Source organism: Phyllostomus discolor, chromosome 1, assembly GCF_004126475.2.
Source record: "Phyllostomus discolor isolate MPI-MPIP mPhyDis1 chromosome 1, mPhyDis1.pri.v3, whole genome shotgun sequence".
NCBI classification, from domain to species: Eukaryota; Metazoa; Chordata; class Mammalia; order Chiroptera; family Phyllostomidae; genus Phyllostomus; species Phyllostomus discolor.
In genome coordinates this window covers 11874492-11890539 of record NC_040903.2, presented here as the reverse complement: position 1 = coordinate 11890539, position 16048 = coordinate 11874492, and the positions used below count along the sequence as shown (strand labels likewise).

General features: G+C 46.3%; 1 protein-coding gene across 2 annotated transcripts in view; it reads left to right on the top strand.

Moving 5' to 3' along the window:
* Window positions 1-16048, top strand: part of KCNIP4 (potassium voltage-gated channel interacting protein 4) — a 927129-nt gene that overhangs the window by 112010 nt on the left and 799071 nt on the right. The window lies entirely within an intron of this gene.

Sequence of the window (16048 nt, the reverse complement as noted above, 5' to 3'; positions counted from 1 at the left end):
TTTTAGTACTAACACAATAATCCAATAAAAATTAAATGACGTGAAAGCCAAATACAATAATGAAACCCTGATAGTGTTGCAAAGAAAAATAAAAGTTGTGAACATTCAAATGTAGAAAGCTCTATCAAAAAAACCACAACTAAGACTGCATTATAAGAAATATCAAACCATAGGACATAAATATTGCATAAGAAACACAAATGGACTAAGTAGAAATAACACATCTTTTTGAGACAGTGAGAGGGGCAGGCAGGCGAAGACGGGGCAGTGATACCCATCTGGGTGGAGCGGGTCAGTGAGGCTGCGTAGAGGGTGAGAGGGCTGAACGGTCTCCGTGACCCGCGGTGGTGGGAAACCCCACAACACATTAACGCCAAATGAAGGTGGAGCCCCTCGCTCAGAGTATGTGCGGGCTTTGCTAATGTCAAAAGTGTTAAATATAAAGGAGCCTGGTGGGCATCAAGTATTGATTTAAAAATTTCTTTTAGTGTGCCTCTCATTGTACAGTAGCTCACCCAATCACCTGAAGGGCAGCATGCCCACCAACTTCGGGCTTTTCCATAATATACAATCTCGACCCTTGCAAACCACAAAACTGTATCATTGCTAAATACATTAATCAATTCACACTGTTGATGTTTATTATTCAGACATAAAAATAAAATTCACAACCCATCATCATTAATAGTATACAGATGTATTATTTTAAAAATAAGCGTAGCATACACGTAATCCATTGCTTAGAGGTGGCTATTTTCTTTCATAAAATTGGGAGGGGGCCTTTCAAAATGGTCCATTATCGTTATGAGTGCATTCCCCGGGCACGTGGTTTACCTGGTTTGGGCAGAATGAAAAGCCTCAGAGAGCCTGTGCAACAGACAATGGGAACGAAAGAAAAGTGGGTGTGGTCTGTGTTACAGGTAGTATGGACCTAGTCTCTTCACATCCTCTGGGAAACGGGAGGAAAGAATACAAATTGCTTTAAAAGATTTTATTGTTATTCTCCATGAAAACTAAGCCACAGAGATCTCCATGTTCATTGGCGTGTAATTTTCTTTAAAAAAAAAGTGTGTTGCAGTTACTAAATTCACCAGGGATTGTGTGGTGTATGCGTGTGTATCTTCATAAATCTGTTTTAAGGGGAGCATTCAGAAAGGAACAGAAAAAGACGTTGTATAGAATGTATACATGCAAATGGCATCCAGACAGCCTGGAACGATTCAAATGGGGAAAGTATTTAAAGCGTATCTGAATTTTCACTTACTTCAATTATTTTAAGTGGCCTCTTTATTTTAAAATCGTCCCATGCTCATGGGCCTAGAGGGTATTATGCTCAGTGAAATAAGCCAGTCAGAGAAAGACAAATGTCATATGATCTCACTCCATGTGGAATCCAAAGAACAAAATAAGCAAACAAACAAAACAGAAGCAGCTCATAGATGCAGAGAATGGACTGGTGGTTTCCAGAGGGATGGGGGTTGGGCCCTGGGTGGAAGAGGTGAAGGAACTGAGAAGCACGAATCGGTAGTTACAGAACAGTCACGGGGAAGTAAGTAAAGCACAGGAAATATAGTCAGTAACATTGTGATAGCCATGTATGGCTCCATGTGGGTATTGAAATATCAATGGGAAAGCTATGTAAAGTATATGATTGTCCAACCACTATGCTGTACACCTGAAACCAATATTAAATGAATGAATGAATGAGTGAGTCAATGAATGAATGACAAAAATTGTTCCATGCCTGAAAACCGAGATTAGCATCATTTTACTTCATAGGTATGGCACAAAATCCGAAAGAATTTTATTTGTTCGCTGAGGCTGCCATAACAGAACACCACCGAGGGAGTGGTTTGAACAACAGAAACTTATCATCTCACAGATCTGGAGACAAGAAGTCTAGGATCCAGGTGTCAGCAGGTTCGGTTCCTATGAGGCCTCTCTCCTCGGACTGCGGGTGGCTGCCTTCTTGCTGTGTTTGTTCATGGTCTCCCCTGTGTCACATGAGTCCCTGGCGTCTATTGCCCTGTTCTAATTATACATAAGGACACCAGTCAAGCTGTGCTGGAACCCACCTGGGTGGTATCCTTTTTAACTTTAAAGACTATCTCCACATATAGTCACGTTGTGCGGTCCTGGGGGTGAGGACCTTAACACGTGATTTCAGGGTTGGGGGGGACACACTTTAGCCCACGACGACAGCCCAAGCCATACTTGCGTAGAGAACCTGAGAGTAATCATGATTTCGGCTGGAGAGCCCGAAGGGAGTTTAGGTCCCCTCACTGTGTGTAAGTCAGGGTCACATGTCCCGTGGAGTCCAAGGTCAGAAGCACCCCTGTGTTGTCAGGATCCCTCAGCTCAGCTGCCGGGGAAGGTCGCCTGGCTCATGCTGTTGACCGGCTGTATGTTTCCATTACACCAAACAAGTCATGGAAAAGAGAACCGCTTCGACATAAGATCGAATTAAATAAAATCTGTGATGCTGCCCTGTATGCTCTCCTCCCTTCTGTATATTTTCATGTATTATTTCAAAGTGGAGACTGTTCTCAGGCCTGGAAGATAATTTACGTGGGCAGATTTTATGATGAAACGAGAGCAAGCATTGCCACACACAGGAAGGATCGAGTAGTGTTTATTGTATTCTTCTCCAACCTCTTGCATTCTAAGTTACACATTTTATTTACTCATGTTTAAGTTTTCTAAACTTAACCAACCAACCCCTTGTCTTTTAAAAAGCAAAACCAAACCCTAGAGCCTTGCTGTGTGAGTCCCATAACGCTCCCTGCAGAAAGACGATAACGTTTTATATACTGGAGTTGCAAATTTCCATTGCTGTGTGGCACAGATTTTGTTTTTTCAGGAGACTACCCTAGGCATTGTTGCCTTTGAAGGTCCGGCACAGCAGGGCTGGCCATGCCCCCGCCACCTTGCTCCTGGGGCGTGGGAAATCTCTGCCCCCAGGCACGGAAGGGAGCAGGGCTCCTTCTCGCCTCTGCGGCCTCTGGGCCAAAGGATTCTCTCCGAATTTCTTTCACAAACGCTTGGCATTTGGAATCATGCCCTTAACTGTCAGGTCCAGGTTTTGTGGTTTGGAGCTTAGAAACAAATCAGAACCTGCCAATGCCTCTCAATGCTACAGGGTTAAATCCAATGAATGGTTTGATGTCGCAGCCCTCCGCCCCCCGGGGTCCGTCACCATGAACTTGGAGCAGGAGTTTAAACCTTTGAGTACTGCCCTGTGGTACTGAGTCACACCTCGCTCTTGTCTCTGCTGGCCTCAGCCCCGCTGGAAAATCAAGACCTTCCTTTTTTGACCTCCCCCGGCCTTCATCCTCACTCTTCCTCCCGGCCTCCTCGCAGGCCTGTTCTCCAGGAGCAGGTTTCCCAGACTGCCCTGGCTCACGGCCACTCTCACATTATCGCCTTTCACTTCTAACGCCTACACCTTTACATGCCTCGGAGTTTTCTTCCCATTACTGAGTTTTGACTTCATACCTTTATTTTTTAAGGCAACTTTGTCACTAGCACACATTTTAAAATCTATACTATTTGCCATTTGTGAAAGACAAATAAAAAATTAACAGGACAGAAACAACTTGGTATGAAACTCCTCAGGGTTCACTACCTGCCATCGCCTGACTGACTTCTTCATGTAACACATGTTTGGGCATACGTGTTCCGGACACCGGGAGTGGGGTGGAAGTTGACACAAGCAAGGTCTGCGTGCTCTTATCATTTACAGCCTATTGAGGAGAGATGCAAATAAAGGAATAAACAAATAGGTGAGCCAAAAATTTAAAAAAACCCCACAAAGTACTGTACTGAGTATCTTGGGAAAAAAAAGGTTGCAGGGACAAAGACTGAGGTGCCATCATGATTGGATGTATGCGGTGGAGGAAGGTAAGGACCAAGTGTTAACACGTGAAGTGACCGACCTACCGGAAGGAAGCACAGCCGGCCCGGGAGCCAGGTGGCCTGGGTGCCCGTCCAGCAGAGGAAAGCCCAGGCCCGTGCTCACCACCTTTCCCTCGTGGAGACTTGTTCTCGTCTTGTTTTCTGGAATAAGCCTAAGGGACTAAAAGAAGTACTCATGATTGTTTGCACTATTTTTTGCCTTTTTCAGTCCCTCACCTGTCTATTTTCCAGTTAACTTAGAAAAATAGCTGTCCTCATAAAGTGATAGATTCTAAAATAGAGAATTCTGTGGCATATGCAAACTGATGAAAGAAGCACACATTCCAGTAGGGTGAAGGCAGGGATGAAGCACTGGAGTTGTAAGTGGGGAACACTGCCACGCTGTACAGCATTGTCCTTAACTTGTGTGAGTAACAGTAACAGGCCTGATGGCATCCTGCCAAGCAGTGGTTCCTTTCAAAGGTAAGGTTCAGTTCTGTTAGAGGTTACAGTGTGCCCTGATGGGGTGGCTCAATGGATGGAGTGCTGGAGCTTTGGATGGAGTGAACCAAGGGGTCGCAGGTTCGATTCCCAGTCAGGGCATATGCCTGGGTTGCTGGCCAGGCCCTCAGTTGGGGGTGCCTGAGAAGCAACCACACACTGATGTTTCTCTCCCTCTCTCTCTCCCTCCCTTTCTCTAAAAATAATTAAATACAATCTTTAAAAAAAATTGCAATGCGATGATGAAAGCAGGTCACACTACCGTGTTAACTCAGGATAGCAAGGTACTGACTGACCGCGGAGTATGTGAGTTTTAGGTTTGAGGACAGAGCCCTCTTCTGGCAGTGATAGGTACTTTTTAAAAATTATCTTCAATTCTATTCGAAGGGACATCAAATACAAAAATGTCCTGAAATCAGATTAAAAAAAATTCAAGGTGAGCAGTAGAATATAAATTACCACAATGTGAGGTTTTGGCAAGGTACATTTTTCTCCTAAAATCAGCTCGCCGTGTCCTTGAGGTCGGAGTGTGCTCTGCAAAGGGCTCTAGCAACAGGATCAAGTGAGAGTGCAGGGTATCTTATTTCCGAAGTTGTTGTTTACATGCATTTCCAGCATCGGCATCGGTGAGATCCGACTTTAACCCACAAGCCCTTTTGCAAATGTTTGAGGCTGGCCGCGCTCTGATCAGGAAGTGGTCGTGGGGTCGTGTCCTCTGGAGGTCTGCGGTGGTGGATCCCCCCGCCTCCCCGAAAAGGAGCACGGCCGCGTTTGCTTTGGATCACGTTCATCCCCCGCCCCCTCCCTCCAGTCTCTCCGGTTCTGCTGAGGGACGCCCGCGTGCACCAGGCGGCGTGAGTGCCCCCCGCGTTCCGCTTTGCCGGAGGATTTCCTGTTAACTGACCTGCAGAGCCGGCTCCTCCAGGCTGTTTCCCAACCAAAATAGCAGGTCCATGCTTTCCCGGGTGTCACGTGGGAATCGGGATGGAGAATGTGCAGAAACCAAACTTCAGCTCTGGGCTCCCAGGCAAATCCGTTTAAAGGGAATCCAAACTGAATCCGAAGTTCATTTGCCCGAGTAATTGTTGGAAAACCAAATTTGGGCAGATTCCTTTAGAAAGCCCCTTTATTTAAACAGAGGGAGTGACATAAAGGGATTCTGCCTGATACCTGAATAAAAAAAAAAAAAAAAAACAGTGAGCACAAATATAATGTCTTCTGTTGTGCGTACAAGCAGTGAGATGTGCACAGAGAATTAAACCTTTATAGTAAATTTTTTTAGGAAACGGTATATAAAACTTTTTAAGTTGTAAAGTGAGCTGTCTATGAAAAACACACCCAGCGCTTAACACAGATACAGCAAAGACATTGCAAAGTCTTCAACACCCTCCTCTCTGTGACCCAGCGTGTACCTAATAACAATATGGACATTTAGATTTTTAAAAGAAGTACATTTTGTGTTAGAGATTGCTGACAGGGTAACCATTTCCAGACAGGCCTCAGCATGGATGTGCTACTGTCGCCATCTAGTGGTCATGTTCAGGAGACACGCTCCAAACGGAAGGCTTCCACTGTCCAGTTAGGAGTAACTGTCCTTCCATTCTTTCCTAAGCGAAGTTGTTAGCTGAGATGAAACAATGCAAGTACAATTTTTTAAAGTAGGATGTAAAAGGTGCATTCATTAAGGCATAAATGAAAGTTTGTACAAGTCAAGATGGAGTTACTAAAATGTCTCTATACTAAAGAGCTAAAGCATCCGTGTTTGTAGGCATTCTTCCCCAGACGAGCTGTGAATTCCTTGAGGGAAGAAGCTGCCTCAGCCATCGTTGTGTCCTGGAGGACCAGGGACCGGCCTGACGCAGGCCACTGTGTGCAGAGCGCATGCATCTTGTTCCCTCGTGACCCGGGCTGTGGCTTCCTGAAGGGAGAGGCGGGGGCATGACAGAGAGCCTTCTTTGTCATGCGCAGCATGGAGTGTCGAGTGGCTGATGAGCTCACAAATAATGAACCTCTGATGGACGTGCTGGAAATCGTGAGCTGTCCCCTTTGTCACTCATCTAAGTGTTGATGTTACGTAGCTAATTAATGAAGACCCAGTTTAAACAGACGTCGAACACCAGTCTGGCTTTCTTCTTTAGTCTCCAAAGCACTTGACAGGAGCCGCCGTTCAGTAAGTGCTCCTGGTGCCCTGTGGACCATCAGTGGCGGCGTGAGCGGCTGCGGTTGCACTCTCCGTGGTCCTCAGAGGCTTTCTTCCTTCTTTAGGGTTTGCTGGTCATGCTTGGTTCCAGGCTCACTGGGTGGCCAGTGAAATGACCCCTTGCCCCCCGCCTCTCCAGAAGGAGTCTGTCACCGAGCTCCTTTCTTACCCAAGATGCCGACCACTGGAGAAGAGGAGAGACTGAGGCAGAGGCCATGGGGTTGGTGAGGGACTTGCTGTATTTCCCACCCCTTGGGATTTCCAGGAAATCACCGAGGCTGATTTCCCACACGAGATTGGAGGCCCCTGCAAGCGCAGGCAAGACCTGCAGCTGCAGAATTATCATGACGACTCGGGTAATGATCACTCCCCTTTATAACGGCTTGCACCATGCTCAGCACACACAAAGTGATGTGTGGCCTTAGCTTATTTAATAAAGATAACACTTATGTGAAGTGATGATTATTATTTTCTGTTTTAGTGGTGGCAAGCAAGCTCAGCAAGCTTATGTTCACAGGCCCCAAATCACATGACCAGGGAGACAATTCAAATCCAGGTTCATCTATTTCTTGAATCCGCCAAATGGTGAACATAAATCACCTTGTTCAGGAGGTAATACGCTACAGTGAAAGGAGCTCTGGGCAGGCATGCAGAGACTGCTGTGTAGATGCTCACTGCATGCCCCCAGGGAGACCTCCTCATGGCCCTCATTGCAGGGGGGAGGACCCTGTCTCAGAGGGCGGAGAAGGCTCACCCCAGGTAGCATGAGCAGTGGGAAGGGGAGCAGATCAGGGAGCCACTCAGGCTTGCAGTCTGCATAACGGTGATGACCATGGGAGGCCTGGCTTCCATCTCAGCGGGGCTGGTTTCTAGACAGGTTACCGGGCAATGTACCTGGCAGATCCGGGGCTCGGTTTCCTCGTTTGTAAATTAGCGATCTTACCGGCTCTGTCCTCTGCAGAAGCTTTCTATGAGAAAGAAAGCACAGGTGTGCGAATGTGTTCCAAATTTGTGAAACACTACAAAATATGGCCATTTGTGAAGATACTATTTAGTCCTGTGCAGCGCGCATGCCGATGTGACATAGACGTAAAATATGCACATTACAGAATGTACCTGTTACTGATGTTGCCTATTACCCTTCACTAAATAAATGAATCAACAAACAAATGCGTAAAGCAGGGTACCTTTCTTTGCTTTCAGCTTTGACCTGGGCACAAAGTGTACCGTGAATTTGGCCTTTTTGGAATTAATGGCGAATACTTTTACAAATCGACAAGAGGATTCCAAATGAATGTAAAGGTTTATGTCTATGAAACTTTTAAAACAGGAACACACCCTGTTTTTATAGAGGAAGTGACAACAGTTTTTGTGCTTTTGATTTCTATTCCAAATGCTGACCAAGTGTTTTTCTTGGCATGGAGTCAGCTGGGGCCACTTAAGGATGGATTTGGTAAGCAGCTCCTACTGCGAACGCAGTAGTATACGTGGCCGTTAATTGACTGACACGGGTGAAAGGTAAGACACGCACTCTGAAGTCAATAGTGGATTCCCCACACCCACGCTCTGCTCTAGCTTTGGCCTGAGTGGTGCCGTTCCCGTCTTCTCATGGAGAAGTGTTGGCAAAGGCCTGGGGACTTACCCAGCAACTGTCCCCTGTCGCTGTGGCCCAGGCAGCTGGCGTGCAGCAGAAGCACGGGGCAGGCGCATCTCACTGCCCATCTGGTGAGTGCTGAAGGGTCCTTGTGGGTGAGGGACCCGCTCGTGGCTCTGCACTTGGGGGTCAAAGCCAAGGTTTCAGTTTATTTGGATTGTCTCTGTGCTTAGACTATGTCTGCTCTCAGCTCACTCTCTGTCCTGATCACCCTCAGCCTTCATTCCACAGGTGTTTATGAAACCAGTCAACACTCTTGGGTGGTAACAACACGAAGGTGCAACGCTGCAGAGTTTGCAGCCGGGAGGAAGGAATAAGGGAAAGGAAGGAGGAAGGGAGACTTAGATTTTACGGACACCTGCTAGGTGGCAGATGGTGACTTATAGATTGGTGAATGCATGAGTCCTTTTCCTCCTCACGGGAACTTGTGAAGTAGATGCCGTGGTCATTTAGTTCAGATGCGGCAGTTGTGATGATTAAGTCTGACGCTCTTAGAGACATGGAGTATTTGCCATCCTCTCTGACACCTCAGCTCGCAGTGTGTTACGTCATGACCTTCCAGGAGAGCTGAGTCTGAGCGTGCTCAGTGACGCGCAGTAGAACCCCGTTTGTGGCTGGTCGAAGGAGGAGAGGAAATGTTGACCTTGTTGTCTCGCATGAGAGAGCCCGGGAACATGGCTGGGCAGAGGCTCCCCTGGACTTCACCTCTCGGCTCTCCTTTCCGGTTCGGCCTCGCTCATTCTGCACATGGGCTCCTCCATGTGATAAGAGGAAGAGGAGCCTGGGTCCACATAGTTCTAGGCTTGCAGCCTCTTAGCTTAACAAGCTGCAAGGAAAGTGTGAGTCCTCCTGACCCCAGAAACTTGGTGCCTCTCCCTTTTGAACTCAGGTCCAGGAGGTGACTTGCTTTGAGCAAAGAAGTAAAGTGTTTCTCTTGCAGGAGGTAGATTTAAGGACCGGTGTATGGTTCACACTGACAGGTGTGGCTCAGTTGGTTTGTGTGACATCCTGCAAAACAAAAGGTTGCTGGTTCGATTCCCAGTCACGGCACCTGCCTGGATTTTGGGTTTGGTCCCTGGTGGGGCCGTGTACAGATCAATGTTTCTCTCTCATATTGAAGTATCCTTCTCTCTCTTTCTTTATCCCTTCCCCTCTCTCTAAAAATACATACAAACATACAATGAAATCAGTAGAATCAGTGTATGGTTCGTCTGTCTCTGGGATCAGGGAGGCCTATGCCAGACCAGGGTCTCGGAGTGACTCACTGTACTGAGCAGAATCTCTGTTTTCTCAAGATGAAAGTGTCTGTATACTTTGCTGTTTTGAGGAGCTGAGACTGTCTGGCTGGTCGTGACCACAATGTAACCTAGACTGTCCCGAGTAGCAGCAGATTAAGGAAGGACACCGGCCTGTCTGGCTCAGGTGTAATGCCCATCCTTTATCAATGTATCGACTGTGGCCAGGCAGGCAACATGTGGAGTAATAGCCAATGAGTGGCAACAACCTGAACGCCTTTCAGCTGATGAATGGATGAGTAAAATGTTGTGTGTGCATACAATGGAAGGTTCTTTGGACATAAAAAAAAATGAAGTACCGATTTATGCTACAACACAGATGAAACTCATGCTAAGTAAAAAGAGCCAGATACAAAAGGCCATATGTTGCATAATTCCATGTCTTTAGAGTTAGAATGTAGACTGGTAATGACTTGGGACTTTTGGAAGGGAGGTGGGAAATGGTAGCTAATGGGCATGGGGTTTGTTTTGAGTGATAAAGATGATCTGAAATTGACTGTGGTCAGAGCTGCACAGTCCTGAGTATGTAGCAGTATGCACTGCATGCTTTAAATGAGGGGGTTGCGTGGCATGTGAATTGTATTCCAGTAAAGCTGTTATAAAGAGTGGGGTCTGAGCGTCTATGGCTCTTTTAAAGCTCCCCACATGGTCCTGGCACGCAGCGGTTGTTGCGAACTGCTGGCTTAGATGGACCGAGCTAACCCTGCTGGTTGGGAGGGGAAGGGACAGATGGGTGTTGGGGCAGCCAACGCTGTGTCTTCATCATCCGAGAACAATTTCAGTCCTGTTTGAGGTCACCTGACTCAGCTCACCCGGAGACGAGAGATGACACTGGTCACGAAGGTTGTGGAAACATCAAGTGAAAGTCAACTCAACGTTGACTCAGAGGTAGTTACCAGATTTACTCTGGTAATGGCTAGAAAGAAACTGAATTTAGGACATGATCATGATAAGATAAAGGAGCATGCAGTGCGAAGGAGCCAGGAGTTGTGCTCATTAACTATAATTCCTCCAGTTTACTTAACACAGTCGGATTTCCATCGGGTTGCTCCACCTGAAAGTATATCTTGGGGAATACAGTGTTTGGCTTTATGGCTACACTCTTGAGATTCCTGACATCTACTTGCAATTTTTTTTTTACATTCACAATATGTCCTTACATCTGGTTTCAGGAAGACATCCTTGTACACATATTTCTGTGTTGGGCAGGTTGACATCTTAGAACATGAAAAGGCCAAAGATAAAACCACTGACTTCCACAGCATTTTTTAGCTTCCAGTTTTTATTTAAAATATAAACCTTTATGTTTCAAAACCAGGAGCTCTTTTCCCTAGGTTGCAGCACACTGCCCGTGAGCGTGAAAGTTTTCGGTTGTGGGAGGGGCTTTCAACCTGCCGTTGCTCACAGAGGGGTAGGGCGTTCAGTGGAGTCCTCGTGCGCTTGTATTCGTGTGTGCACATGTGGCTTTGACTACACACACGTTTCTACAAACTTATTGTGAGCGACATCAGCCCCTCCTCCCAATCCTTCCCTCTCCGTTCACTGTTTCCTTGGTGAGATCCTGTAGCTACGCTGTTACCTCCTGGTCTTTCAGGGTTGGGCGCTCTCTCTGATTTACCACCGACGAAGACAGGGATTTCGATCCTTTTGTGTGTCTCTGCAACACCTACATTTATAATGTTCCTCGTATTTCTGCTACAACTGTGTGGTCGTTTTATAAACACAAATCTTCCATGTTTATGTCACTGTGGCTGTAAGCACTAATGTTTGAAGAGCCCTGTATTCATCTCATATTTTCTGTGTCTTCTGTCCTGTTGCTCCCCTGGGGGCAGTAGCTCCTTTTTCGGTTTGCTTTAGTTTTGTGTGTGTGTATCATTGATTGATCCTGAAACTCACGCGGAGGAGGGTGAGCAGCCACCAGCAGCAGGGACAGGGGCCTGGGATGGAGTCTCCCTCAGACCTTCCCACAGGGACGGATTCTGCCCATTTCTCGATGCGGGACTTCTGGCCTCGAGAACCACGAGGGAGTAGGTGCCTCTGTCGTTTTCACCCACCCGGTGTGGCGACGTGTTGCGGTGGCCCTCGGGAAACGGCACAGTGGCACGTTTCTGAGGGAGGCGCCTTCCAGTCCTGCTGCCCAGGACTGAAGCTCACGTGGGCGGGCGGGCGGCGCAGAGGCCTGGGGAGTCTCAGTGTCCGGTGTGAGCCCTTCCTCTGAGCACCCGCCTGCGTTCATCATGGCAGCCTCGCTGCAAACACCTGCGGTTTCGTCTAATCTCCAAGGCCTCAGTTTCACCCTCCCCCCCCAAAAAAAAAGCAGGTCTCCAGCCTCTGGCTGCTGAGGGTGGTGGCAACGATGGCCCGCTCAGCTGTCACAAGTGGACGAACAATCTATGTGCTTGGGATTTCATTTCTCAGGGGACAAAAACCGGATGCCGCAGGTCTGTTGTGCGTGGGTCACCAGCCAGCAGTGACCATGGAACGCTGCGGATGGCTCGACGAAAAACACGTGAGAAACAACATGCAAAGAGAAAAGACTAGCTTCTGTGGGGAGGTAGGGATGAAATGGCCACCCCCCCTAGTGGGGAGCGGGCTGATTTACAGTCCATACCTGCTTTTATTGGGCTCATTTTGCATAATAATTCAGGTAAAGTACAGTACTTATCAGGGGGAAGTAAGGAACCATAGAAAACAAGGAACTCTGCTAGTCTATTGAGTCGGGGTCAAAGAGCTGTAAGACTTTGAGGAGCAAACTAACTTCCTCCTTGGACCCTTCTCATTCAACTGAGAGCATTCTAAACAAAGAAGGTTTCACAGTAATTTACATGTTCTTTCTTAGGCCTGATCACCCAGGGAATCTGCCCTTTCAGCACAGAGCTGCACCACCCTGTCATTGTTTCAGGCTTAGCACGGGAACTAAGGCAATAAGGAGATTTTCTCCCAGATGATGAGAACTCAGGCTATGTCAAAGCTGAGGAGCGAGGGTCCATCACCCCCTTTTGCTGCAGCCCCCCAAGTCCTTCTTTTGGGGGGCCTCCCAAAGTGATCGTGCCTGTCTTAGGTTGTTCCCCCCTTGGGGAATCTTACCCGTCTTTGGCTAACCGACCAAGCTTTTTGGGGTTCAGTTATGAATAAAGCAGCAGAAGCAGCATTCCTGCCAGGGAGATAAGCTTTTTTCTCCTTGCTGGCTTATGGTTCCAAGGGCGTTCCCTTAGCCTTAGCCTAGGCGGGGGTTTCAGCTTCTGATACTACTCAGGGCGGTTCCCAACACACGTCCTCCCATGTTCCAGCTTCCAAAGTGTGTTCCCTGCCCCTGCTCGATGTCACTCTCTGCTCATGTCAATCATGAAAGGTCTGTGCTTTCACGCAGGTGCCGCCTCACCGGGGGAATGGATGCATTTGGGCCCGTCTTTAACTGGAACCGCGCACAGGTTTTCTTTGTGTTGACTTAAGCATCTGTTCTTTCTCAAATGACGGCACCTTCTAGCACTCGTGACATGCCCTTTCTCACAGAACTTCACTTTTCAGTAATACCCTTTCTATATATATATATATATATATATAATTATAGATTTTTATATATATAAAAAGAGGGCTGTCCAGAAAGTATCCATTCATCTACTGTGAAAAATAGAGACATTTATTGAAGAAGACATAAGATACAAGAAACATTGTACGTAAGACAATGGTGCCTCAGTCCCCTTCAAAGTAGGCACCTTGGGACCTCACACAGTTCTCCCAATTGCCATTAGCTGCCCGTCCTATTTTCCTGAATCTCATTGATGTTCTGAAATCTCTTCTCTTTCTAAGGTGATTTTAGTTTTGAGAAAAGCCAGAAGTCTCAGGGCGCCAGATCTGGGCTGGAGTAGGGCTGAGTCACTTGGGTGATTTGATGTTTCGCCCCAAAACTCTGCACAAGTTGTGATGCATGAGTGGGTGTGTTGTCGTGATGAAGCTGCCAATCACCGGTTGCCCATAGCTGTGGCCTTCTGAATCATCCCAGCAGTTTCCATGGAGGAATGTCCAAGTTTAACACAAAATTTGAGGCAGATTCATTTCTCTACTCACTCAGTCATTTTGAATGTGACGGCCACACAGTACACATGCTCACTCAGTGGTGTCTACCGCCCCCACTGACTAGTACAGTGAAGTTGTCATTGTTCACGCATGCGCATTCCAGTCCACTCTCCTAGGTTGTCAGATTTTGAAGGAATGTAAACATTCAGTCTATATGAAAGAGGAAAATAAAAAAGTATATATTTTCATAAGATTATATTTAAGAAATAAAAAATTGAAATATATATATATATATATATATATATATATATATATTCTGTGTTTTTAACATGCTCAGTGTGCTCATTAAGAGAGCTGACTGACAGAGTACATATTTCTTTGCCTGCAAATCATTAGCCATCTGCTAGGGGCAGAGTGCGTAACATAAACCTTAGCATATGTAAGACCGTGGGTGTCCATACACAGGCGAGTGTGATCACAGGTGACAGCTACTTGGGGCCCTTCATTGGTGCATCTCGTGGTGTAGCTTATCCACTATTCCATCCTACTGAAGAAATAGTGGGTTGTATTCAGAACTAATATTACATCTAGCATAAAAAATTTCTGATTTTTAATTCTGTTTCCTCACAATGGTATGTTTTGTGGTGTGTGAGGAAACTTTAGTGATTGCTGTCTGTTTTTACAGTGATTGTTTGAATATCGATTACTATTATTGAGTTGGATAAGGTATTATCCGAATGTGTCTGAGAGAGACACATTCACGGTGAGTTAGAGACTGAAGACATCTTAGAGATCGGGAACTTGAATTTCTTTCTTTTACGTCAGAATAAAGGGAGACTTAGGAAGGGATACATCAGAGGAATTTCTGTAGGTCACAGTGTTGCTAGAGCCTCACTTTGTGATTTTTTTTGTTCCTTACACTCTCTACCATGTTACAAATGCAGGCACACCTCATTGTACGGAATGCAGGTGAATGCAAATTCTGGTCTGCAATGCCTGGTGCCTGGCCAGCTGCCTGCTGCCCCCTGTCGTTGCATTACCCTCACAGTAATAGAACCCTGCCTCTGTTTCTGGGTGAACCTTGTGGTGAGCTTTTCTTTGCTATAAAATATGACTTTTGTTTTATGTTGATAGTGGAACAGAGTTCATGAGCATGAAGAGGGACGGAACATGGGCCCGAGCTGGCCCATCGATAATCAGAGATGCCTTGTGACATTCTCAAAATGTGTTGCACCTCAGTGTCATGATGCAGGCAGGTGCAGAAAAGACAAGTAGCACAAGGGGGTCATGATGTATGGGTTGACCCTCCTTCTCAGACTGAAACTGGAAAAGCTGGCATGCATGCTGCCTGTTGCTATCAGACCCAATAAGCAGAGACAGGGATTGAATCGTTATGGGCACTTTATTCAGATGGCTGGTGATCTGAGAAGACGGTGGGTTATGTATCCTAACAGACCATCTTACATCCCATTTTCAACCAACCATTTTTATAAGGAGAAGAAAAATGTAGGTAAGGGGTTCGGAATTTAAGGGAAACATTAATCAGATAAAAGCTGGAGTATTCCTTTATCCGTGTCCTGGGTGGTGGGCATCTCCACCTGGAGCACACTGGCTCAGATACCATCCTGATGGCTTGCAGTCCTCCTGGGGCACAAAGGTGGAACTGCTTATGCGCTTCTAGAGTCAGGGTGGGTCATACTTTTGGTTCCTGGAACAATAGCTTTTTACATGCATTGATTGCTAAGCTATTCGCTATTACCTGAAACTAAAATATTTGCAATGTTTGAGTCTCCCATCAAGACCAGTTGACTTCATGAACTTCCACGGGGCGAAATTCCCAATGACATCTTCTTGTGTGGAAAAGGAGATGTGAACAATTTCCCTCAAGGTAAAATAATGGTTAACAGCAAGAGCAGGGAAGTAATTTCTAAGCATTAAACCACAGAGCTAACGACATGAAGAAGTCTGGTATATTTGACTAAATCAACATTTATTATGCCAACATAATAAAATTATGCCATGGATAAAATGAAACATATAGGATGGGGAGAACATTTAGGACACGTGTAAAAAGTTATTAATTTTGTTAATTTCTTTTTTTATTATGTTTCAGACTTTATAGTAGAAAACTGGGCATTGAAACCTGAGGCATTTAGAAAGGCAGAAATAGAAATGGCCAGAACACATCTGTAAAAGTGTAACTGGAAAAGACACCTGGCATTCAGGCTGCCTGTCACTACCAAATCCAATAAGCAATGACAGTGACTGAATCTTTTATGGGCACTTTATTCAGATGGCCGGCGATCCGAGAAGATGGCAGGTTCATACCCTAACAAACCATCTTGCCTTCTCTTTCCTGGCCAAATCTTTTATAAGGGGGTGGGGGAGGACAGGCAAGGTGCGGTGAGGGCTTTGAAATTCAGGGAGGATTAGGTGTGCGAAGCTGCAGCCTTCTTGTTCTCAGCAGTTAGCTGTTCCCAAGGGGGT